At 32.9% G+C, this 26,302-nt stretch overlaps 1 long non-coding RNA gene across 3 annotated transcripts; it reads left to right on the top strand.

Moving 5' to 3' along the window:
* The first annotated feature begins 5 nt into the window (after positions 1-5).
* On the top strand, positions 6-25,680 carry LOC143238819 (uncharacterized). 3 transcript variants are annotated; one of them, XR_013020791.1, is made up of 4 exons: positions 3,892-6,743; positions 12,503-12,590; positions 17,727-17,902; positions 24,579-25,680. It is a non-coding gene; the product is annotated as an uncharacterized LOC143238819 (long non-coding RNA). The 3 variants fall into 3 exon arrangements; XR_013020792.1 differs by lacking the exons at positions 3,892-6,743; positions 12,503-12,590 and adding an exon at positions 6-1,301; XR_013020793.1 differs by lacking the exons at positions 3,892-6,743; positions 12,503-12,590 and adding an exon at positions 17,237-17,630.
* The last annotated feature ends 622 nt before the right edge of the window (positions 25,681-26,302 follow it).

The raw sequence follows: 26,302 nt of genomic DNA, 5'->3' as shown, positions 1-26,302 counted from the left end.
TTGGTCACAGACTAAACAAGACAAGCATATACGATGCTTTCATACTGCATTGGTTGTTTTTCTAAACCTATATGATGTACGGCTTTTAGAAAACTACAAATGTACATTAATAGAGATAATACTGAAGTAAAGAAAAATCTTAAAGACAGCAAAAAGTATTCGTTTTTTTTAATTTTGCGCAAAGCTACAAGAGGGATATCTGCGGTAGCAGTCCTTGATTTAGCAGAGAGACTAGAGAGAAGGCAGATAACCATAACTACCCACTGCCAAGTCTTGGGCTACTCTTTTACCAACGACTAGTGGGACTTACTGTCACATTATAACGCTCCCACGGCTATAAGGGCAAGCATGTTTGGTGTGACGGGGATTCGAACCCGCGATCATCAGATTACGAGTCAAACGCCTTAACCACCTGTCCATGCCGGGTCAAAAGTATTCATTTAACATAAATTTGGTTTATTAAACAACCACCACCAGAAAGCAATAGAATATTTAAAATGTTTTAATTCCAAATTTTGGGTTCCTTTGCGATACTAAATATTTGTATCTCTTTGTCTTGTCATATTATAAATTCATCTTTCTTGATCGCTTTATGCTATAACGACATAAGAGTTTTAAATAACAATAAGCAGGTCCCGAATTTGAACCCAGACCTCATCTGGGTGTCACCAGCCCAATAAATAAACGATGAATAAACAAACACAATACCAGCGTCCAGCAATCTGATTAGCTGAAGATGGATGATATGCAATGACTCGGGTGAGCTCGTGGTGAGGACATATTTGTATTGTCGTTGCTGAAGTTTCGCAGAACAGATATTGTTTACGAACCACAGTCAATCCATAGAATGTCTTACACCAGAGATAATATGTGTTCTTACTTCTAGCAGTCAAATTCATGATATCACTTGGTGTCACGGTGCTGACATTGTATCTTGAGCAAACAAATCACAAAAAAAAACTGCATTGCTACAAAATAGGATTCATGACAGAGAAAAATAAAAGAACCATTACAAGATACGTAGAGCAGGTTGGTGGCGAGGGAGGGCAGATATGGTATTCACCTGACACGCTGTAATCGCTTAGACCTGTTATCTGACAAGTAATTTGCGTTACATGAACATAAACTGAACATTTAGACGAGCTGCGGTCATATGCTACAGGAGATCTCCCAGAATATTGTTTGGACCCAGAAGAAGCTAAAAACCGCGAGGAATTAACAGGCACACAGGAAGAATATACTGTCTTTATTAGTTTACTGAGTCTAGCAATGAAGTCTTACAACTGAAAGCAGGCAACAAGGTAAGCCATCTGGGATAAGCCAATTTAAGATGTGGATATACCTGAGTTAAACGTAAGCTATGCAGTTTGAAAGTACAGTACAATGAAAAGCTTGTTGTGGATAGAAATAATATATCTGTGTAGATGGAAAGATTTTGATTATTCTTATAGATTGCCAAGGAAAGCTGACAACAACGTTAGCCACCTGAGATAACTCAGCTTAAGATGTAGACATTTCTGAATCAAACGTAGGCTATTCCAACAATGCGGTTTGAAAGTACAGTACATATATAACAAATATGGCCAAAAGTATGTGGACACCCCTTCTAATTAATGGGTTTGGTTATTTCAGCCACACCCATTGCTAACACGTGGATAGAATGAAGCATGCAGCCAAACACTGGAAGCAGAATGTGTCTTACTGAAGAGCCCAGTGACTTTGAACGTGATACTGTCATAGGATGCCACCTTTCCAACAAGTCAAATTTCGTCAAATTTCTGCCCTGCTAGAGCTGCCCTGGTCAACTGTAAGTGCTGTTATTGTGATGTGAAAACGTCTAGGAGAAACAACAGCTCAGCCACGAAGCGGTAGGCCCCACAAACTCACAGAACGGAACCACTGAATGCTGAAGTGCGTAGCGCGTAAAAATCTCCTGTCCAGAGTTGCAAAACTCACTACCGAGTTCCAAACTACTTGGAAGCAACGTCAACACAAGAACTGTTCATAGGAAGTTTCATGAAATGAAATTCTATGACTGAGCAGCCTCACACAAGCCTACGATCACCATGCGCTATGCCAAGTATCGGCTGGAGTGGTGTAAAGCACACCTTCATTGGACTTTGGAGCAATGGAAACGCGTTCTCTGAAGCGATGAATCACACTTCACTATCTGGCAGTCTGACGGGCGAATCTGGGTTTGGCAAATGCCAGGAGAACGCTACCTGCCTGAATGCACAGTACCAACTGTAAAGTTTTGTGGAGGAGGAATAATGGTCTGGAGCTATTTTTAATGGTTTGGGCTAAGCTCTTTAATTCCAGTGGAGGGAAATCTTTGTGGCAAAAGTTTGGAGAAAGCTGATCAAGATTTGAGCTTTAGTGACAATAGTAATAAACGTAATAAAGATGGCTAAAAGACAACTCCGTATTCATTTTCAGTGCTGAGTAGATTACAGTTTAAGGAAGGCCCTTTTTGTTTCAGCATGACAATACCCTCGCGCACAAAGCAAGGTTCATAAAAACATAGTTTGCCAAGATTGGTGTCGAAGAACTTGACTGTCCCGCACAGAGCTCTGACCTCAAACCCATCGAACACCTTTGGTATGAATTGGAACTCCGACTGCGAGCCAGGCCTTCTCGCCCAACATCAGTGCCCGACCTCACTAATGCTCTTGTGGCTGAATAGAAGCGAATTCCTGTAGCTATGTTCCAAAATGTAGAGAACAGCCTTCCCAGAAGAGTAGAGGCTGTTATAGCTGCAAAGAAAGGACAAACTCCATATTAATGCCCATGGTTTTGGAATGAGATGTTCAACAAGTACATGTAGGTGTGATGGTCGGATGTCCACATACTTTTGACCATGTAGTGTATGTACGTCTGCATTTCATAATTTAAGTTTCAAGTTTCTTTTAGTGACATAATTTTTTGCTAAGTGATAAACCATAACTCTTTGAAAATATAAGATTGAATATTCGTTTTGAGTTCATTTCTAATAGATCTCTACCAAAAGTAATGATAATATTATTTTGTGTTTACGTAACTGAAAGTGAATAATATATATCTAAATTCTAATATTTATTAATTAGTGATGGCGAGAAACGACTCGCGAGATTGAACTTCAAGTTATGAATAAAAATGTTTTATTTAAAATGACTGATTTTCTTCTTCTATATGTTATATATATATATATATATTGTAACGGATTTACTGTTATGCATTTATTTTAACATCTACGTTTGTTTTAGTTTAATGCACGTAACGTATACTGTTATATGTGTATTGCGAAAGACCCGTCTGTTCTCCAGATTTGTAGAAGATTCTCGGGGGTAAGAATAAAAAATATATGTTTTATGAAAATCCTAGCGTATTTTCGAAGTTTTAGGCCAACTAAACTTTAGAGAACCTCACCCTAAAAGTTCATAAATCGACGCGCTAAGAGAAAGTAATATATTGCTGGTTTGCTACAGATAGTTAGTTCACTATAAATCTCGGATTTTGTGAGTTCGTAATTTTTTTATATAAATAATTATTTGTAATAACCGTTATTATAAGTTATATTTTTTGTATAATAAAATATATTTGTGTTAAGAAAGCAAATTGTGTGTACCAATCTTGTTTGCAAATATAGTAAATTTGAAATATATTGACATTCAACTAATTTCTAAATTAAAATTAAAGTATCCGGCTATTTATCTCGGATACTCGTCCGAGATAAATTATAATAAGTAACATAATATATTCTAAATAAAACCATTGCTGATGCAAAGTTGTTGTCTGGAGAAATACGTCTTTCAGCTTATTATTGAAAAAGTTTCATCATTTTTATTACTTCATTATTAAGTAACTAGATGTCACTTTACACTTTAACGATCTATATTTAATTTGTTTGTGCCAATATTTCTGTTTATTAAATCATTAGAAGTTTAAGCATACTAAACGTTATGGTTAAATTCATGTTTTCTGTCTATACTAAGGTTTGGAAATGTGTCCTGGAATTGGTAAATCTACTTTTGTTTTTACGTTCTCTCCTTTTTTAAATATAATTCGTTAAGTCTATACCGCATAGATCATGCGCTTACTTTCATAATAAAACCTACTGATTATTATAATACTCAGATTTATTGCATGCTGATCTAGTCTGTAAGCAACGAGCTGAGGGAATATGTTGCTAAAAGCAAATTAGTTGTACTGCATGATACCATGTAATGTATAATCACCTGTGATTACTGAACAAAAAGTGTTCACATTTTCTTTATGGAAGTGAGAGTGAGATTTACTATAACTGCTATTGTGCTTTCTTAGTCAAGATGTAAGGGAGCAATTTGTGAAGTTTTTGTTACCTTCAGTGTTCCAGGAACCCACGAAATGCCATCTACCTGTTGCAAGTATCTGGTTACAACTAAAAACGTAGACAGTTTGTTTGTTTGTTTTTTAATTTTGGGCAAAGCTACATGAGGGCTATCTTCGCTAGCCGTCCATAATGTAGCAGTGTAAGACTCTTGGGCTGTTCTTTTACCAATGAATAGTGGGATTGACCATAACATTATGACGCCCCCACGGCTGAAAGAGCGAATGTGTTTGGTGCGACGGGGATTTGAATCCGTGACCCTCAGATTACGAGTCAAACGCCTTAACCACCTGGCCATGCCGGGCCTAAACTTATAAAGTCTGCTAAAATGATATTTCTGTTAGTCAATATATACAATATATAAGGTATTTTTTGGGAAGCAGAGATATCTGTAAAGTAACTGCGAAAGTCTTCTCTTTAAATATGAAAGTCTTGTCAGTAGGAGTATGTAGAAGGAAATGAGTATGTAGCATATATTTATTAATGTGAATATGGTAGTATAACTAATTAGATTGGTGTACAAATCTATCACCAAGGAGCTGAAAAATAACTGTGTATTTCCATGGAAGAACAGGCATGTCCAGTACAGTTCTAACAGTGAAGAACACTAATGATCCCGGACTTAAGCTTTGACTAGATTATCAAACTAGAATAAAAGACGACACAAAGCCCCCTGGACTATACACGGACAAATGTGTTGCAATGGGACTCCACAACTGGAGGGAGTAAAGCTTGTTCTTTGGTAAGTACTAAAGTCCTCTGATGAGTAAGTAAGAAAATCTATCTTTATTATAATAGTCTGAAGAGTTACCAAAATACATCATTGTTCCATCTCAAAAAATAGCAGAGGCAGTCTGTTAGCAATGCAAGTGACCTTGACGACAAGTACACGATACTTGGTTATTACCGTTGAACTGCAAAGTTGCACGTTTGGAATCACAAAGGATGAAAATACAGTCCCATTTGTGGTTGTACATTAAAAAATTCATCAGCCCATGACGTTTGAGTCACTCTTTGGTAGAACACCGCCCTATATATTTGCCCAGATTCTCTTAAATCAAGAGATAGACAGCCATAATAAACACTCTGACTTTGGTCAAAAGTTGCCTTGACTTATTCGAGTTGATCTTCCCAAACATTGACACCTAAGACAGTATCAAAGTCTCTATCAATAATCCTATGAAGCTTTAACTTTAAAATATTTACAAGTGGCATCACTATTGTCAAAATCAGGTTTTTCATCAACTGATATCTGAATTATGATTCTAATAGAAGAATACTAACGGTAGGGAAGACCGAATAGACCCTACATGGTGATAATCACGACACAAACCATACTGAGTATCCTCAACCATCTCTGCAGAACAAGGAAAGCCTACCTGAACAGTTGTGTTAATGGCAGTGATCTTAAAATAATGTCTTGGAGACATGCAGTCAGTTAGTTACGAGATACTGTATGCACAGTTTATAAAGTTATTGCATTTCTTCTATATTTGGTTTAATATATGTTTTTTGCATGAAACTTCACGGCAAATATTTATCCTTTGCTTTCTTAGATTATTTGTAGTTAATTTATTTTATTGCATTCTGAAAAATGTTTATTTATCTTTTTAGTCTTTATTAATGTGTTATATTTTACAAACGTTTTCTCTTTTAAAAAAAATCCAAGTGATATACTGTTTTCAACTGCTCTTTTGTGTTTTTCTTATGTCAGATTTTATCCTCTATTTTTCTTGTAAAGTTTAAATAAACTTCTGTATTATTTCCAGTTACTTTTAAATATTTTGTATTCGCCTGACACGGGCAAAGCAATATATCTGCGGTTTTGCAACGCTAGAAATCGAGCTTCGATACCCATGATGGGCAGAGCACCAATAGCCTACTGTATAGCTTTACGAACAAACTATACTCTGACGTGTATTATCTTTGGTATAAAATGTTACTACTGTTTTATTTTATTACTGTATGGTGCTCTTACTTATTTTTAATAATTTTAGACTGTGCTTACATTTCTGTGTTGTTGCATTATGCTTGCACATGATTAGAAACTGAAATTTTAGGTTTGTACTGTATGCTACTGATTTGAATTATGGTTCTTCTAAATTACATTGGATTATAGTGTATAAAGTTTAGTAAATCTCAAAATAATTTCAGTTAGTGGTTAACTAATTTTAGCTTACAAGGTGCTCAGGTTAAGATGAATAGAAAGAAATGAAAAACTGTAATATTTTTCTTAAAAGTCATAACTACTGTTCTATGGTTTATAAAGAAATATGAGACTTAATCTGTCATGCGATTCATTACTTCTTGTTTAGTTATACCGAGTCTTGGGAATTTTACCCTTCATCATTACCCCTGGACTATGTTTCATAATTTTAATTTTTGGAATATTCATAAGGTGAGTATATTCCTAAATTTAATTATCCTCATAAGTCCATTTTAGATTGCTTAAATCAGTATCTTATGAACGTAATGCCTAAGATAAAACTAACAACATAATTTTGTATTAATAAAGTATTTATTATTGTTTTCCTGGAAGCTTTTGTGTTGGTGTTGTTTATCTGAAACAAGTTAACTTTCCTACGTTACTGCTTATTTACACTGATGAACATACTGTTTTCACTGTTATTGAACTATTTGCCAGTTCATTCCTGCGATAATGTTACTACTGTAGAAGTGACTTAACGGCACTAATTTACTGAACTCGAATATCACACTTGAAGTGTTTTTGTTTACTTGCGAGTCTAGTGAAATCATTGTATTAAATACTGATAAACTCGTAAAATATTTAGAATATTTTAAATAAAGGATGCGTACCAAAAGCAGCACAAAACGAAAAAGAATCGTCGGGGGAAAAAGAATTGAGTATATTGTTTATATAAGATATCATATGAACGACAATAAGTTAATGATTCAGAGCCATTGTGAGAAAACCATAGGGGTGGTTTTTGCTTTTATTTCTTTGCTTTGTGATTGTTGGGACTTAGAATAAACAAATCACAAATAACTAGGTTGGGGTGGATTATACACAACTAAGTTCATTTAAGTCTAATGCACTCATAAGTTATCTAGAGACTAACTATCTATATAGATATAAAGCATCACTAACTTACGTTATTCCTTCCTCACCTATAAATTCCAGAAGTCGGAATCAGTTTTTAATATCTAGTTATTTATAGAGTACTTCAACATCACGAATAATTACTGTAATATCGCGATTTGTCTGTCATTAAACATAAAGGTACACAATATGTTTTCTGCACTTTGCTCACTGCTAGTATCGAAACCTAATTTTTAACGTTATACGCCAGCAGACTTATTGTTCAGTCATCGGGGGACAAATTCGTAAGTAAGAACATTAAATACTTCATTCTGCAATATGTAACATATCCATGTGTGTCCGTCGTGATTTTATGTCTGTTGTGTTACCACCATAAAAATTCTAGACTAAACTTCGGAACTTATTTTCCATTATTAGTAAAATTTAAAATTTGTTGTACTGTTTTCCTAAAGTATAAGAGACTACAACATTAAAAATCTTGTTTGGTTTCTTTTTTGCGCAAAGCTACACGAGCTCTATCTGCGCTAGCCGTCTTTAACTGAGCAAAGAGAAGGCAACTAGTCATCACCACCCACCGCCAACTCTTGGGCTACTCTTTTACTAACATATAGTGGGATTGACCATCACATATAATGTCCCCGCGGCTGAAAAGGCTACCACGTTTGGTGTGAGGGGATTCGAACTTGCCACCCTCAGATGACGAGTCGAGTGCCTTAACCATTTGGTCATGCTGGGCCATTTAAAGCTCAATCAAAATTATCTGCAGGCCTATAATTAATTGCTTTCCTTAGAGTCGAGGAGTCAGCAGCAGAACAGTTCTGTTGTTATTCTAGTTTTTGTATAAAAGTCTACAAATGTTTCATTTCTTTTTCGTTACGAATACAGTAGGTATTTCTACACATAATTATTTTAAAACATTATTTACTGTTTTTTTATACTTATAAATTTATACTGGAATTATTCTTCGTAATAATTATTGAGTAAAATAGTGCAAAACGCTCAATTTATGCATAAACAAGCTCATAATTTAGCTTGAATTTAGCATTACAGTTATGTTTGATTCCCATTCATTATAAAGTATAAATGAAGAAACATTCATCTTTTTACTCCTACTCAACATAGGTTTGGATAGTGGGTGGTTAGTCGCGCATTTTAATACCAGTAGCAAATATTGATGAGATAACCTGGCAATTTATCATATGATGTCGAAAAAAAGTGAGCGTAAATGACATACTTACTGTTTCAGTATCCTGATGACTGAAAGAAAAATGTTGCCGATAACAACTTTTCCATAAAGGAAAACTATGAAAAAGAGTTTTAAAAAAGTGTCGTAAAAACTTTTTCTTTTTAAAGGCGACCAGACATCGTGTTCCGTCAAGTATATTTTAGGGCTTCACCAACTTAAAAAAAAAAAAGGTTGTGACATTAGTAAGAACAAAAAAAATAAGGTTTCGGTCGTTACTGAACAACAAAGTGTTTTTTTTAATCCTGTTTTTCTTTTATGTGTACGTGCCATTGAAAAGTACGATAGTCAGGCATGCTCAATACCTGGTGTTCAGAAACGTAACATTTTATACGTGAATTTTTATGGATATTTAACTCTGTTCGCACTTGATTTCGAATTAACTTCTATAACATTGCAAGTACGAGCAATTCGTTGTATGAAAACAAGTTTCCTGTCCACGTAACTTAATAAAAACAACAACAAAATTTAAAATATTCACAATAACCCGTTCAAAGCATGGCTGAGTTGTCGTGGTCTTTCTTTTTTTTATAGTCGAACTATTATATCACGTGGGTTATCCGTTCATGGTCAAGAGGATTGGATGAGGCATTCACTGTATATTGCTCTGGAGTTTAGTGATGTTACAAAGGCTTGTGAATTTCAAGTTCATAAACATTGTTTTGGTTTTAATAGCATATTAATTTATCAAGCACGTTGTTGACAATATCTTCGTAATTTGTATCCTTGTTGTATCCTAAAAAAATGTGTAAATAACATCTTTAAAGGGCAAACCACGTTTTCTTTTCAACTTTTATCATTATCCTTTCGAACTATTCATCTGTAGTCAATTTCTTAATCTAAGGCTCTGTAGAAATTCACTTATTTAATTTTCAGAAGAACTGAAAATTGTCTACATAGATGCTGGAAACAGTTGCCATCTTTGTATAATGTCTTTAGAAACTGCTTAATTAAGCTCAGTTTTATGTGATGTGGAAATAATAGGACTTTCTTTGTGTCATCCAAACTTTCACATTTAGTGTTTTCCGACTGACTCTGCGTGACCGTTGCATCTTTAACAAGTACTGATTTCGTGCTGTGCTGTTTCATCCACACAAAATTCATGAAAACTTTGAATAACCGGATTGTTTACTCAACAACATTCAGAGGACTTAAGTCTCCCCAAAGTAACCAAACATTTTCATTATATTTGACCTTATGAAAAAGAAGTTTCCTTCAAGTGAACTGAAAGAACAACAGGAACAGATGCATATCTGCTACTATTGTGAAGGAGAACACTTTTCAGACTTCTTTGGAAGGAATCAATGAAGAATCGCCATTGTCTTGGTTCATAGACTAAAGCTCTGGTATCAATTCATCAACATTGTTCAAATAAACCACTAAACCTTCTCGCGAAAAGTATTGTGTGGGCTCTTTCTCAAGATTTTTGTACCAGCAAATGATGAAGGTAAGTCCCTAGCCCGAAGTTTGAACCACAAAATATCTGAAGAATCTTTTGGAAGGCTCATCGTATCTCTCACCACATCATTAAGTTCACCTTTTGTGAAATGTTGTAGTTCAGTAGATGTTTCAAGTTGACAAAAATCTCTATATTTATTTCTATTGACATCAGATGAAACTATATCAAGAATCTCCGGTGGAGTAGGTACAGGTACATCAGGTCCATGAGCAACAGATCTTACAGCAGGTTGAAGGTTGGGATAGAAAATTTTCTTTTTATTTCCAGTGATATAGCTTTGCACGTCAATGAGATAAAATTGCAGTGATCTCTGTGATTTATAAGCTCACGCCAGACCATTAGAATTCCATAAAACAAAGACTTATTCTCATCTTTAGCCCATTATCAAACTATTCAATACAAATGTTACAAAAATTTGGGCAAAGCCCAATGATTTGTTTTGGCACTCAAGCTTTAGATTAAAATACGCGTGATACGCTTGTTTGAAGAATTCTGTAATGTTTTGCCTTTGTTTCTTCACAACAAATGTACCTCAAATATAACAGTATACGTTTCGGTCATTTACATAACCTCTTGTTACCATAGCGACGAATAAGAAAAGAAAAAAGCAATAATGTCAAAGTGCATGCACAAACAGATACTATCCAGAAATGCCACGTCATGCGGCCTATTAACCCTTTGTATACTAGCGATTTGTTTCTCGAGGGTTTTAGAACGAACAATAAGACTTTCACATCGCAATTGGTCAAAAAAATCTATAGCGAATGGTTGTTAACATTTAAAGCATAACAAAATGTGATCCAATTTCGATGAAATTCACTCACGTATGTAAAAATACATGTGACGTTTTGTGACAGATTGATACCATGTTCGGATTCAGGGGTTAAGAATTACAGTAGAACATGTGAACATTTCAAGACAATAAAACTACCGCAGGCCTGTACTGTTGACCTAGCACAAAACCGCGCATTGGGCTAATTGCACTTTTTGTTCAGTGAAATTTAACTGAATTTTTTTTGTTAGTCCATAAACATACTGCATACAGCTCTCTCAGACTGTTGATACACCTTGGGGTTTTGTAAACATAAAATCAACGGGTGATTTTAGCTATTGTTTATAAAAGTATTATATTTGTGTATAATTATTCAGTGCTAAGCATAACATTTATTCTACTCTGTAACATGTCAAATAAAGTTTTATTTGTTTTCTTTGAAATATAAAACTGCTGATAAGTTCAGATAAAAAGACAGAGTTTTGTATTTAAAAAGAAATACAGAATAAACAAGTTTCTGTTGAGGTGAAGTTTTACTCCTTGTAAAAATTAAAACCAAGAAGATGAAATATTTGGAAGTATCTCAAAGTCAGAAAAAATATGTTTAATAAAATTTACATGCAATGCATTATTACAAAGAAATTGTGCAGTGGAACACAGAAAATTTGCTGGAGGAATTGCACCAATTACTTACTGTAGCAAAGGCTAAGAATGGGATCAAAGACAGGAATGTGTTGCGCTGGTCTGTTCACGCTTTTCTTATAATTAGACAAGAAGATGACATTAGCCTGACTAATAAATTGATAAGAGTAATTTTCTTAAACCTGTGATAATCTGTCATTAGCTTGTCTTCTCAGAAGAAATAACGCTGTCCTATATATAGATAGGGCCCGGCATGGCCTAGCGCGTTAAGGCGTGCGCTTCGTAATCTGAGGGTCGCGGGTTCGCGCCCGAGTCGCGCCAAACATGCTCGCCCTCCCAGCCGTGGGGGCGTTATAATGTGACGGTCAGTCCCACTATTCTTTCGTTTGTAAAAGCGTAGCCCAAGAGTTGGCGGTGGGTGGTGATGACTAACTGCCTTCCCTCTAGTCTTACACTGCTAAATTAGGGACGGCCAGCACAGATAGCCCTCGAGTAGCTTTGTGCGAAATTCCAAAACAAACAAACAAACTATATATATATATATATATACTGAATTATAAAAAAAACATATAAAATTCAACGACGTCCTTTTTTTTACTATCATTAAGGCTTACTACTAATTTTTTTGGTTCTCTAATTCTTCGGAATGACAAGTGAATTTGAACGAAGCAGAAATAGATAATCAAAATGAAATAATTGTTGTTAAGATAACTAAAAATAAAACATTATTTCTTTATTACATTTTTTCTTATTTCTAAGTGATTCATATTAAATTAATAAAAAATTACACTTCACCAACTTAATCTGTTTCACACCATAACAGTTGTTGTTCATTCAATCTGATAATATAAATAGTGTCTCAACCACTCTTACGTTTGTCCTGTTCCAGCTGGTCTGATAACCTCTGTAATGGGTGAAAGACCTCGCTGGTCCTGAATATAGTCTGGTTAACATACTATTTTTCATTAATTTCACTCTAGTTCTCGAATCATGTTAGTAGAAGGAGTTTGCTTTGCTAGGAAGCAAGGAACTCAATGACGTTTCTTTTCGAAGTTCATCATGTATAACGTAAGTATGCCCTAAATTTACACTTTATGATCTATTCATTAATGTAATTTTGTAAATGTTCCGTTGAATAAAAACCCAGCAAAATAATCCACGTTCTAGGACGTTTTATCGTGTTCCCCACTGGAACAGCAGTAAGTTAACTGATTTACCATACTAATATCAGGAGTTCCATTCCCTTTGGTATAGACACAGCAGATGTCTTGATGTGGCTTTGCGATGAAACCTCAAACACGTTCCACTTGTAAGGCATGGTTAAGCACTTATTGATGATTTTACTTATAAGCTAGTTCTCTAAAGTGGCTTATACTGTGTCGAACATTGATGTTCCTTCTTTATTTAGGTGTAACACATGCACTATTATGCAATCAACTTTTCTTAAGATGTTATAAAACCAGTTTTCATAATACCTTTTCTCACTATCACCAGGTGAAAGGTTGGGTTCAACTTCATTTACAATTCGTACTGTGTAATGCATTTTATCATTGTTAAATACTTACCAGTTTCACTTCATTTGGATATACAAATATTTAAGAAGAAAATTCAACAAAAGAACTACATAGCTAGTTCCAGAAGCCCATTAACAGGCAACACACTCGCAAATAATATGAATTTGTAGGATAAAACAATTGACACGTCTCTTAATTTGTACGCGTAGAAATAAAAACTCCAAAAATCACTTAATTTCTTACGCACGACATTTATTTTGTCCTATTTTGCTTTAGAATGAAATATATTCAGTCATCAGAACATTTAGTACACCCTTACTTGCGAATTTTATTGCACTGCCATTAATCTCACGACTATTATTAATTATCGAAGGAAAGTATCTTGCTATGAATATTCTTTTACATACTAAATGAAAAAGATAAACCAGTATTTCTATTCGTATTTAAGGATCTAAAATCACTTTGAGTTTCATTTATTTATTTCTCTGCTCATGAAATCTAAATAGCAATGAAATGTTAATATCAATTATATCTTATGTTAGAATGTTACGACATTTTTTTCATTTTGACTTTCTTTTCATGTCTTTGGGCTACAATAGAACCTGTACATTTTGTATATATTGTTTACGTCCTGCAGACCACTAGAAGGAAGCGACGAACATTATTGGTTTGGGGGCCATACATTGAGAACCACTGCTCTAGAGGATTTTAATTCTTTCCTTTTTTCAATTGAAAGTCACCTTAGACAGAGAAAGGACAATAGTTTTTACTTTTAGATATTTGACAAAACTGAACGTTACATACCTCATTTTAACTTCATAATTGAATTACAATAGAAAAATGAGCCTTTATCATAATATATCGCTATATATATATATATATATATACTTCTGGACTTTTCTGCTAACCGACGAGATTTACTTTTATTCCTTAAGATCAGGTACAATGAGATATGATGACAGGACATGACTTTCCCTCTTGATCAACTAATTGTATATTTTAATAATCTTAAATTTGATAAAAAGTGTTAGCCCACAATTCGTCTAAAATGTAGGCTAACACCTAATCGAAATTATGTTTGAGTTTTAAGTGGCTTTCATTTCATTTAGTTTTACTTTTTTTTCTTATATCGGTATGTCTCATCATTGTTTCATTTAAACAATTCAGAACTGAATAGTTATGTGAGAAATAACAAATTATGAGAGCTTATTTTTAAAATGAAAAATATCTACCACACACCACAAATCGTGAAAAATAATCCTTAAAAGTCTATTTTTGTAGAATATTTAATCAGGTAAAAATATACCAACAATCTGTGAAGAAACTAGAGCCTAGTTACCTAATTTCACCCTTAAGTTGCAACGACTGATCCGCGAACGACACACAAAAAGGTTCAATACTTTGAGATTGGTTACGCTACAAATTCTAAAACTCACCAGGGCCTCCCAACGCCATTAACATAAAACAAAACAATATATTTTTTATTTTTTTCTAACGTTTTTTTACTTCAAACATAATTTTTCAGTGTGTAATTTTACTGATAATGAAAATGTCCAAATGCCACTTTCAACTAAAGTTAAATAATCTCAATTAAATACATATATTTTTTAAATGTACAAACACAATCTTTGTATAAATTAAATACATTAAAATATATTAAAAAGTAAATCACTTTACCCTTATCAAATATTTTTTTCTTTCTTTCTATTCTTTTATCATTTTTTTTATAAAACTTCTAATGCTGTGTGAATGTATTTCCATTTACAGCGTGAGAACCGGTATTTTGTAGTTATAATATAACTTGTCGTTTCATTAGTAAAACGTATGAATAATCTTTCACAATTGTTTCATTTAAACAATTTCAAACTCAACTGTTGGCAGACGTGCATTCTTAGAATTATATTAAAAGAATTGTAGTATGCAAACTAGAAGACACACCTGAAACAAGTTTTTCCTAAAACACCTCTTTGCGTGACCTCTACTGAAATTGCTATTTTGAAGAACAATATTTATTAACCATTTTTACATTGATTATAACTACAGTATATACTTATATTTTTTGAGACATATGTATACCAATTCTTACTGTACACCATAAATCGACTAGTAATGCAGTATATGCCTTATGATGTATGAAGTATATTTGTTAAATTGTATTTTATTCTTTTATTCTGTAAAGTAAAATAATACGTTAGAATTGGTTTGTTGTATCTGTTTTTTTGTTTTAATAGCATGACTAATAGAAGTAAATCAAAATTAACATTAATGGTTTCGAGTCCTACATCAAAATGCTTTCATTCATAGTGAAAAATAGCACATTTTTTGAATTAGTTTAGAGACTAATAAACTATTGTACCAAGATTTCTTTCTTTCATGATAATATTAAGGTTTTTTAATCCAGATTATACTTATCATTCAAATTATAATAACCCAAGTACATTATCTTGTATTTATTATAATTAACACTTAGCTGGTGATTATACCACAAACTTGAAAATGGGCTTGAGCTGTCTATAAGAGAATGTGATTACTTTGTTGTTGTTGTTGAGTTCCCGAAAAAGGTCTTACTAACACTTGGTAAAGGGTTAACTTTCTTTAAAACAAATATATTGAATTCGATCCCGTTGTTGTTGTTTTGAATTAAGCACAAAGCTACACAATGGGCTATCTGTGCTCTACCCACCAGGGGTATCGAAATCCGGTTTTTAGCGTTGTAAGTCCGCAGCCATACCACTGAGCCACTGGGGGAGGGCAAATTCGATCCCGAGCACTGAAAAAATAAAATTAAAAAATCAGAGTAATAAACATATTTCAAACATGTTGTTATTTTTAAAGAGTGTAGCCTCAAAGTAATTTTTTATCGAATCTTTAGATGTATTTCAAACTGCAAGAAAAAGTGCATATTTATTTGTTTTTGAGTAAAAACGTGTACTTCAAAATAGTCATTCATCACTTACAAACGTACACCTGCAGTTTAAATGTTTAAGTTATATGTTGTGTGGGTAACATAATACAAACAAAAAATTAAAATATCAAGTATTGTTTATGTATTTTCCTTTATCAAATTGATGTATGAATTTTGTCACATTTCATATATATTTGTTATACTTGTATTATATTATCTATTTATAATCAGTCTATGTAACTGATTTATTATCGCCTCTAAAAATAGATAACTCTATGTAACAAAATTTTTACCTTTTCTTGTTCCTGAACAGAAAGTGTTATTTCCCAGTTGCTTATGCCTAAAGTAAATGCAAAATACTATTTTTCTCTTCAAACTTTGCTTTTCTGACATGGAAGCGTATAACGAAAACATGATGGGAGACTATGTTTGGGGGCTGATACATAAAAATGATCTATATTACAGTCGCAAATCTCAAGAAACTACTCACTTTTAAACATTTTTGTTCATTTTTGTATAACTTTAGAATAAATACATATAAATTTTGATTCATATGTTGTTTTATTCAGATCTTATGTAAATGAAAATGTGCAAATTTGCCCGTTTTTACACAGAAAAATTGGTTAATTTCTAAATTTCATTATTCAGGTCACTAAAACAAAGTTTGAAGGGAATAATGGCCATTTTCTGTACTTGTACAACACAAGCAATTAAAAAATAACACATACTATCCAGGAACAATGTTTGTGTTACATTCATTCCATTTTCCAACTCTCAGAAGAAGATTATATGATTGGATAAAATATGAGCGAGACATGATTTCTTGCTCCCAGTCTCTTCACGTAATATTTTATGTGTTGTATATGAAAGCACAAAGCAATGAAAAGTCGTTATAAAACGTTTCTGCGCCATATTGACCGTTTTTCAATACCTTTATTAATAGAACCTAAAGCAATTGTTTATAGTTTCTCTTCGATTTTCAACGTTAGTATGCTTTAAACAACCTGTTAAACGTAAGCATAATTTTTTATCTCGTGATTAATTAATGAAAGTCATTTCAATAAGGAAATTTCCTTGACCTGTTTAGACAACTTGCTCCGTAATGCAGTTGGCTAAGCAGATAGCACGTGGTGGAGATGTATGAATGACTTGGTAATTTACGAGAACTATCTTAAGAAAGTTTCTTTCTGCTATAAACTATCATGTTTATCAATTCTTATCTGATAAAGAAAAGTAAATAACGCAACTGGTTGCATTCTATTACCTGGTTAGACGAGAAGTAGAGATTAGTGATTTTTACCAGTTTCATACCTATTTCGTAAATTTATTTGTATACGCTACTCAGTTAAGAAAACAAATACTACATTTTTGTAAATTTTAGTATATTTTTAAAGTTTATAAATTGCAAATTTTATTGACCGTTCCTTACGTTTTCATCACAGAATGTAGTAGCTTCCGAATGTGTATATCTTAGAACAATTATTGTAAAATAATGTATGATCTCCTTTGATAAAAACCAAAGCTAAAAGAAGGACGACGTGCATCAGAGCAAAGTCTGTTGAAAACATACAAAAAACTCAAAAAAAATTATGTGATTCATAGAATCTAAAACTAGAATCAAATTGAAACTTGTTTCTTGAAAACAAGTCACTCTTGTCTTCTGAGAAAATATAAGTACCACTTTTTTACGTAAGTACCACTTTTTTACGACAAACTATAATTATTGGCCTTTTATTATAATGAAAACAGTGGGAAAATTCGTCATGGATTTATTTTTCTTTTCAGATAGACACTATTATTTCGTAATTATATAGTGGCAATAACATTGGATACGGAAGGAGAACTCATATCTGGCGGCCCACATACCACGTTTTAATTTTCTTCCAAGCCCCAAGGCTAAGGGTGCAGGTCTCTACTACCACGATGTCAGTATTTTACTAGGCTACTGCGTCTCTGTAACGGTAATACGCCTTTTTTTTTTTTTTCAAGGCTTTGTCTGCAGGTTATTTGAATGAAATTTCTTGTTGTTACCCTGTGCCATTAGTTAGTATAAATTATCTTACATCGAGTCTTTCTTTTTGTCCAATGTTTTTGGGGACATACATTTAGCAATTTTAGATTTATGTTTAACAAACATTGTTTTATAATGGCATCATTCGTTATTTCCTGGTAGGTCTATGAAATTCAATGTGCCTTACAAAAGATTTGAAAAGAATAGATATAACTCATTAAAACAGAATACGTTACTTGTTATTTACCCCTGGTTTGAAACATCAAGAAAATAATGTCATTTATCAAACCGAATGCGCATATCATGGTTTATAAAGTGGCGAAGATAAACGCAAAATATTTACTTAAATGAAACTATATGTCATCCGTCTGCTGATTTGGAGCAATTTTATGGAAATAATTGTCTTCCAGTGACACAGTGGTTTCGAAACCAATGGTGGGCAGAGCACAGATAGCCCATTGTGTTGCTTTGTGATTTAATTTAAAACAACAACAGAAACATGAACGTAATAATTATAAAACTGATTGTTTTAGATTTAGTTCGTCGTTCATACCTTTTTTAAATACAGTTTTTAGCTCATCGCACATTTAAATATGACTGCTATGGCTTTATTTGCCTTTATTAAGGCTTTCTCTTAAGATTTTAAATAGATAACCTTATATTTAGTTTGTAGTGTTAATGGTTTAAGGAGATTTCTAATGTTCCAAGCTTCAGGTTTAATTACATACAGTTCTCATACGTGTTTGGCCTGGCATGGCCAGGTGGGTTAAGGCGTGCGAATCGTAATCTGATGGTCGCTGGTTCGCATCCCCGTCGCAACAAACATGCTCGCCCTTTTAGTCGTGGGGGCGTTATAATGTGACGGTCAATCCCACTACTCGTTGGTAAAAGAGTAGCCCAAGAGTTGGCGGTAAGTGGTGATGACTAACTGCCTTCCCTCTCGTCTTACACTGCTAAATTAGAGATGGCTAGCACAGATAGCCCTCGAGTAGCTTTGAGCGAAATTCGAAAAACAAACATACGTGCATATCATAAATTAAAACACACAAAATAGAAAATCAGTGAAAGTTTACCAAAATAGATAGAAGAACTGAAAAACGTATTTACTGTATTATCCTGTTATCGTTTTATAAGATGATGTGTGTGTGCCCTTTCTTATAGCAAAGTCACATCGGGCTATCTGCTGTGTCCACCCAGAAAATTGAACCCCTGATTTTAGCGTTTTAAGTCCGAAAATCTACCCTCTGTCCCAGCGGGGTATTCATGAGATGAATAAGTGAAACAAAAAATTAGATGAGTCGTTTGATTGGGGGTTCGAATTCCCGTCACACCAAAAATGCTTGCCCTTTTAGCCGTTGAGGCACCATAATGTGACGGTCAATCCCACTATTCGTTAGTAAAATGGTTGCATAAGAGTTGGCGGTGGGTAGCGACGACTAGTTACCTTCCCTCTAGTCTTACTCTGCTAAATTATGGACGGCTGGCACAGATAGCCCTCGTGTAGCTTTGGGCGAAATTCAAAAAATAAACAATTTCGAAAAGCCTTTTGGAGTTTTGTTACTCAAACATTATTGCATCAACTGACGATTCTCCTTCCACTGATAGTGAATAAGACTTAATCGAAAGTGTTTTCTTAAGAGCGTTTTCTATTATTAAGCTACAACTAAGGCAATTCATGTTTTTTTCTTAAGATTACTTATGGATTTAGTAAGTAACCGATTTATAAAGCAAATAAAATTTGCCTTACTTATCGTAGAAGTTTAATAACAACTTTTTTTTTCAGTTCAGGCAATGTTCAAATTAACTTAATCTAGATTACACGATATTTATATACCTATAATCCCCTCCGTCTCACCAACATGCTCGTCCTTTCAGCCATGGGAGTGTTATAATCGATCCCACTATTCTCTGATAAAAGAGTAGCCCAACAGTTATTGTGGGTGATGACGACTAGCTGCCTTCCCTCTATAGTGATGCACTACTAAATTAGGAAAGGGTAGCGCCTATAGCCTTCATGTAGCTTTGCGCGAAATTCAAAACAAATAATGGCCTCAGCAAATAGCCCGATGTAGCTTTGCTATAAGAAAACACACACACACACACACACAATAAAGGTAATTTTAATATATGACTCAAAATACCGCTCAGTCGTTGTTTATCTGTTGAAATTCTCAAGATGGTTCTTCATAGTGGATTTTTTAATTAGTTTATTCCTGCAACTTAATCTGCAGTGGAACAAATAATTTCAGTATTTAAAAAAGAACACCAACTGTGAAGTATCTAAATGCCGCATATTTCGTCCATGAACTATCAACTAAAAATATGTTGTTCCTAAGAAAACAAAAAGAAACTCAATCTACATTAAAACCGATATACAGCTTGTGCATTAAATGAAAACGTATGATCTAGTACAGTATGTAGCTACACAGTGCAATAAGAAATGTCGTAAAATAAGACAAGCTTGAGAAATGCGTTCCACATTCTATGTCCGATAATGTTATGTATTATAGACTCAACAATTTGCAGTGTTTGAAAACGTGTGAAAGTGACTTTTTATGTTCTTTGAATCAAATAAACATAATATAACCATAGAAAACACCCAAATACTAAATAAAGAAATAAACATAAGCAAACGCAAAATTAAAGAAGCCTTACTTATACAACAACTCAGCCCAAAATAAACCAATACCTTTATACCTATATTAATAAATATAATCCAACATTTAAGCACGTCCTCCACATTCCTAAACTCAATTACACAACCACCTTCAAACATGTGGTCAGCTATTGGTCAGTTACCTCTTTCTTTCTTTGTGAACCTGACGATGTTCGAAGAAGGTCAAAACGTTGTTCGCTCCTCTACATAGAGCTTTCTCTAGTCATACCAGCCGTTTTTACATATATATTTTTCTTTACAATTGGATTTTATATGGAGCTTCAGAGGCGTAAAAATCTCCTGCTATTGTATATTATATTCTGCTTGCTTAGTTTCAAAATTCAGGAGAATCGAATGATGTGTTCATGTTAAAAAGAAACACATATGAACTTCCTATTAATATGGAAATTGGAGAATATGTGTGTTTTCAAATTTCCTGGAAGAGCACTAGGAAAGTTATTAAATAAGAAACGAAGTTTTGTATTTTGCTTCCTCAGTGAAGAAAGTAAAATTGAGCAAAGTTAAATGCCATAAGAAGAATTACCTAAGTACCAAATTAAATGTATAGGTACCTTGGCAACAATAAAACTAAATGTACAGGTTACCTCGGTAACAATAAAATTTATCACGATTCGTTAGTACTTTAAAAAGATCATGACAAAAAATTTGTATTAGCTCAACAATCTTAATACCCCGACCTCATTCTGATCAAGCTTAAATAAAAATATTAGATTTAGCAATGAATTTTTACATAATAGTAGTAAAATATTTAAATAGTCACCAGATGGTATGTACAACAGCTAAAAGATAACAAGGAAGAACTAATTGGATCAGTTTTTGAAGTTGTCAACGAACGTGATTTTGATAGTTTTACATTCCTTGAAGGTAATTGCACATATAATATTTATAATATTATGCTGCAGAAAGTTTTTCTAAGTACAACTAAATTTGACGTATCAGTAGAAAAAAACACAAATCTTGCTATAAAAGTTATAAAATTAAATTAAAAGGAACAGCATTGATATAAGAAATTATTGATATAAAAATTATGCTTTACAAGGATACTGTTCAAGGTATTGAGCTGTCAGTGGAACTGCTTTCTCTATGATTACCGCGCTATTTTTCGATACGCTATTTCTACTTAACAAGCTTCTACGAAGGACGACAAGGTCAGTTATGGACCACACACCTCGGTAAACTTTACACAGATCCTTCATTGTACGTGTACGCCGCTTTCCAAGATCACTGGGACTATATCAGAGGAGTTGATAAACATGTGTCGAGGGGGTTCATTGTTCTCCCGGAAACTGACATTGATTTCAACCTGTTCCTGTGAGCTTATGAAATTTGAGACTGTGTGTCTTTATCAATTCCATATCCAAGAGATACAACCATTTTCAACACAATAGCTCTTTAGATCGGAGAATTTCCTTTAATAACCGTGGCCTTCAGATGAGAAGGCTAGTCTAAATTGGATTATGATGTAGTTTTCCTGTTTGAGTGCTTTGCTTACATACAGAAAAAGCTCAACCCTCTTTTTTAGCATGTTGTGTCCTTTGGCTATACGCCGTTAAAACCTATATATATAAATGTTCTATCCTATAAAGTCTACGACATATTCCTCAAGCCATAAATTACCATGGTGACCTTACAATGTCGAATTATCAGGTGATTTTCCTAAATCAGTTGCATAAATGCTAAAAAAGTCGTCCGTAATGCCACTTCTCATATATGCAATGATACATTACTGAATAACATACAAATTGTTCATATATGGTCTAATTAATCATTTCTATGTTTTGTTACAGAGGATTAATGAATAGCGAAGAAAGAAATCATGCATTTAATCGTATATGTGTGTATGTTTTTTAATAACAAAGCCACATCTGGCTATCTGCTGAGCCCATCGAGGGGAATCGAACACCTGATTTTAGCGTTGTAAATCCGTAGACTTACCGCTGTACTAGTGGGGGCAATCGTATATAACGGAAAGATAACATATTTTGTACTTTCAAAATGGGCACTTTCCAAACAATTTTGTATAAATACAAAGAGCTCTTTGAGTATATGAAACACGTCGATTGTAACACCAGGGCATTATTTGCAATGAGATTTATTCTTTTAAAAATTGTTTTGCAAATGGAGTTTGTAAAAGAAGCACGTTAAGTAATGATATATCCATTAAAAATAAATGATTTTCTTTAATTAGATTATACTTGCCAAACCCTTATAAATTAGTTTGACTAGATTGTGAATCAGCTGTAAATTGGGGCCCGTGGAGGTACTGTAAGATTAGCGTTAAATCTTACAATTTGGTCAAATAAAGTTAGCTCACGAGTTGACGGTAGGTGATGTTTAGTAGCTTTCTTCTCTCTAGCTATCAGCTAAAAATTAGAGACGGTTAGTGTAGATAACTCTCCAATAGTTTTGCGCAAAATTCAACAAACAAAAACAACTCTTAGTTTAAAATTGAGAACTTCTATGTACAAGTAGTCCTTTGTGTAACTTTATGCAAAAATCTCAAATGAGAACATTAATATTACAAGTAATACTAAATTGTAAAAATTAGGAATGTTGTAGGTATGGAAATGCCAAAATGTACAGAAAGAAAGTAGAGATGAATACATAAAACCCTATAACGTACGATGTCACTACATAAGTCAAATTTTTCCAAGATATTACTTTAATCTGTAACTAAATGTAGAATTCTTATTGGTTGCGTGAATTCAGGTTTGAATAAAAGCATTTAGTTAAACTAAATACTGCTATACTGTTTTGCAATGGTTAATAACATTGTAATATACGAACTAATACAAAAACAGTAAAACAAAGACTTCAATTTAATATAAAAACTATGCAAATTCAATGCATAATTATAATAACAAGTGGTTTTAATCAGTATCACATACCGTAATTTATACCTCCTTAATAAGACAAAACAACAACATATAAATGTAAAATAAACGTTAAGACAGATAGAAAGTTCTTGTCACAATCTGAGTTGTTTCTGTGATTGTCATCGAAGTTCTTTTTCTCCTTACTAACAATGAATTTGAAACTACAAAACGAAACACTAAGTTATAACAAATGTTAGAGACATGAGTCCTTTATCTAAGTCCCAATATATAAAATAATTTCTAGCAAAGTTAGAAGTACATAACAGATTTTCGTTTATTGTTTTATCTTAAACTTAATTCTAAACGTACACAGACTTTCAGGTTTTATAATAAATGAATATTTTATACAATTATATATATGTATGCACACGTATATTAATACAAAATTGAGAAAATACTAAGAAATAGAGACGAGGAGTGCGTGGAGTATGGATACAAATTTTGCTTTACTTCTTGTCGTTCAGTCAGAAGTGGTTGTGAAGGCAAAAGCAAACATTACGGGAATTTCATTAAATAATTTCCTTAGTTCGCCAAACAAACGACGTTTCGCTTTAATTTATATTTAATGAATCAGATGGAAAATTTTAAACCATGTTTATATAGCGTGTCCATTGTTTTTGAAATTACTCTGTCAACATTTTGATTGCATTGTCTACGATATTAAATTAATTTTTCTGTGAGTTAGTTCGATAAATGATGATTACATATAACGTATTTTCTACTTTATTTTGAAGTTTGGAAATCTATGCTATTTATTTCTCTAGTGATAAAACCATTTATTACATATTCTAAACTTTCGTAGGAAGTTCGGAAAAGTAATTAAAAATTCGTAAAGCAATGAAGACCTTATAAATAACACATTAATATTAATTTATTAAGTAACTGCTTGATTGATTGCTTAGATAAATAAAATACATAACATTCTATCGAAGTAGTAAAATAGTAATAAATGCTAAAACAACTTCAAACAACGATATTATTTTGCATTATCTATTCTTCTACTTGTTAATTTATCGGCTTTGCTGATAAGAATGTATTTTTGCTTCTAAAAGAATTTTTTATTTCCTCAATAGAATGGTGTCATGAACTTAAATTGAGCATTTTATTCAGCAATATACCATGTCGTTATTGCATCTTTGACTGCCAAGTTCTTCTACTATGCTGGTGGTTTCTAAGCGTCTTTCTTGAAAGATTAGTCAGCAAGTACAAGTTGTCAAGAAACCAGTTTTAACTCCTACCTGATGCTGTTGATAGCCTGAAGTACACGACTTTCCACTCAAAACGACTTCGAACAGGTTGTATTCTTATCTGATTATTTCTACATCAACTCTTTCAAGCTACGTTTACTTGCCCATGAACCTGGCAAAAAAACATTTGTGTTCAGTTGTGAAATAATACCGACGACACTTCCAGCACTGTTTTCAGTGTGCAAAAGACTTTAACACTAACAGGATAAACTGTATGGAATTGCGCTTAAACTTTACGTTCAAACATATAACCTTTATCTTATTACATAAAGGACTTTACACGGTGCTAAAGTGCATAGTGATTGAAATATTCATTTATACTATGCTAATATAGTTACAAATAGAAAATTTAATAAGGCTGATTTTAAGTGTGTTTTTTTGACAGTGACGTTTAGAAAAAAAAATAAAACATTTAGATAATTTATACCATGACAAAGAAAAGTAATCACTAATGATTTTTATTTATTTGTCTTACTGATATAATTTACATATGTAGAGAAAACAAAACTAATAGTATAATTTACGTAACATTTTGAATGTTTAAGTATATATATATATATATATACAAAATAACAGAGACAGATATATTACCTTTTCGTCACATATTATATTGCAAAGCATTTGCGTTTTAACTATTTTATATTCCGCTTAGTGAAGGTTAAACTGACGTATTTACTGAAAAAGTATAATAAATTACGAGAAATATAACAATAGTACTGGTACAGGTATTAGCGCTACTAATGTTGTAATAACTAGTTTTATAGTTGTAAGTGCCTGTGAAAGGAACTTACTTCATTATATGATTAATATGACATGAGCAAAAATTATTCATGGTGTAATATCATTCTCAACTAGTTTTACGATTGCCATAGAAATTACCCTTAAATTATATTCTTGAGAAATTGACAATAAACTAAAACTGCTGCTTTTATTTAGGAAAAAATGTGTACTGCTTAACCAACGTGTGTGATTAAATATTTTATTACTTCAAATAAGAGTAAATAACGAGAACACTAGTCAGACATGAAAAACTTTTATAAGCTATACGACATATTGAATACAAGTCTAATGTAATTATGCTACACTGAAGATATAATTTATAAGCTAATAAGTTTTTATGTATAGAATAAGCTTTTTCTTTTCTTGTTTCGATAATTTGCACCAAAAAATCATCAGGTAGAGCCAGTAATAATATTTTGCGTCGTAGGTGTGAATACTGAAATTCTATAAAATATTTGTTTTAAAACTAAGAAATCCTCACGCAGCAAAAACAGATTTATTTGTAAGTATTCTACACATATATGGATTTATTATGTCGATAATTTTGATTTTATAAAGTTACCGACATCAGACACTTGGCGAAACTATCATTCAATATAAATTTTTCAAGAGCTTAGACTAATCTCGTTCTCATATGTATCTTTAGAGCAATTCCTCTCTTTCTTATAAAATATTTTGGAAAACAATATGTAGTTATATATAATACATGTGTACGTTTCACTTTACAAACATGATGCGTAAAAAACATTTTATGGAATAGAAAAAACTTC

The sequence above is a fragment of the Tachypleus tridentatus genome, chromosome 13 (genome assembly GCF_004210375.1).
Source record: "Tachypleus tridentatus isolate NWPU-2018 chromosome 13, ASM421037v1, whole genome shotgun sequence".
NCBI classification, from domain to species: Eukaryota; Metazoa; Arthropoda; class Merostomata; order Xiphosura; family Limulidae; genus Tachypleus; species Tachypleus tridentatus.
This window is presented reverse-complemented; position numbering and strand designations above follow the sequence as displayed.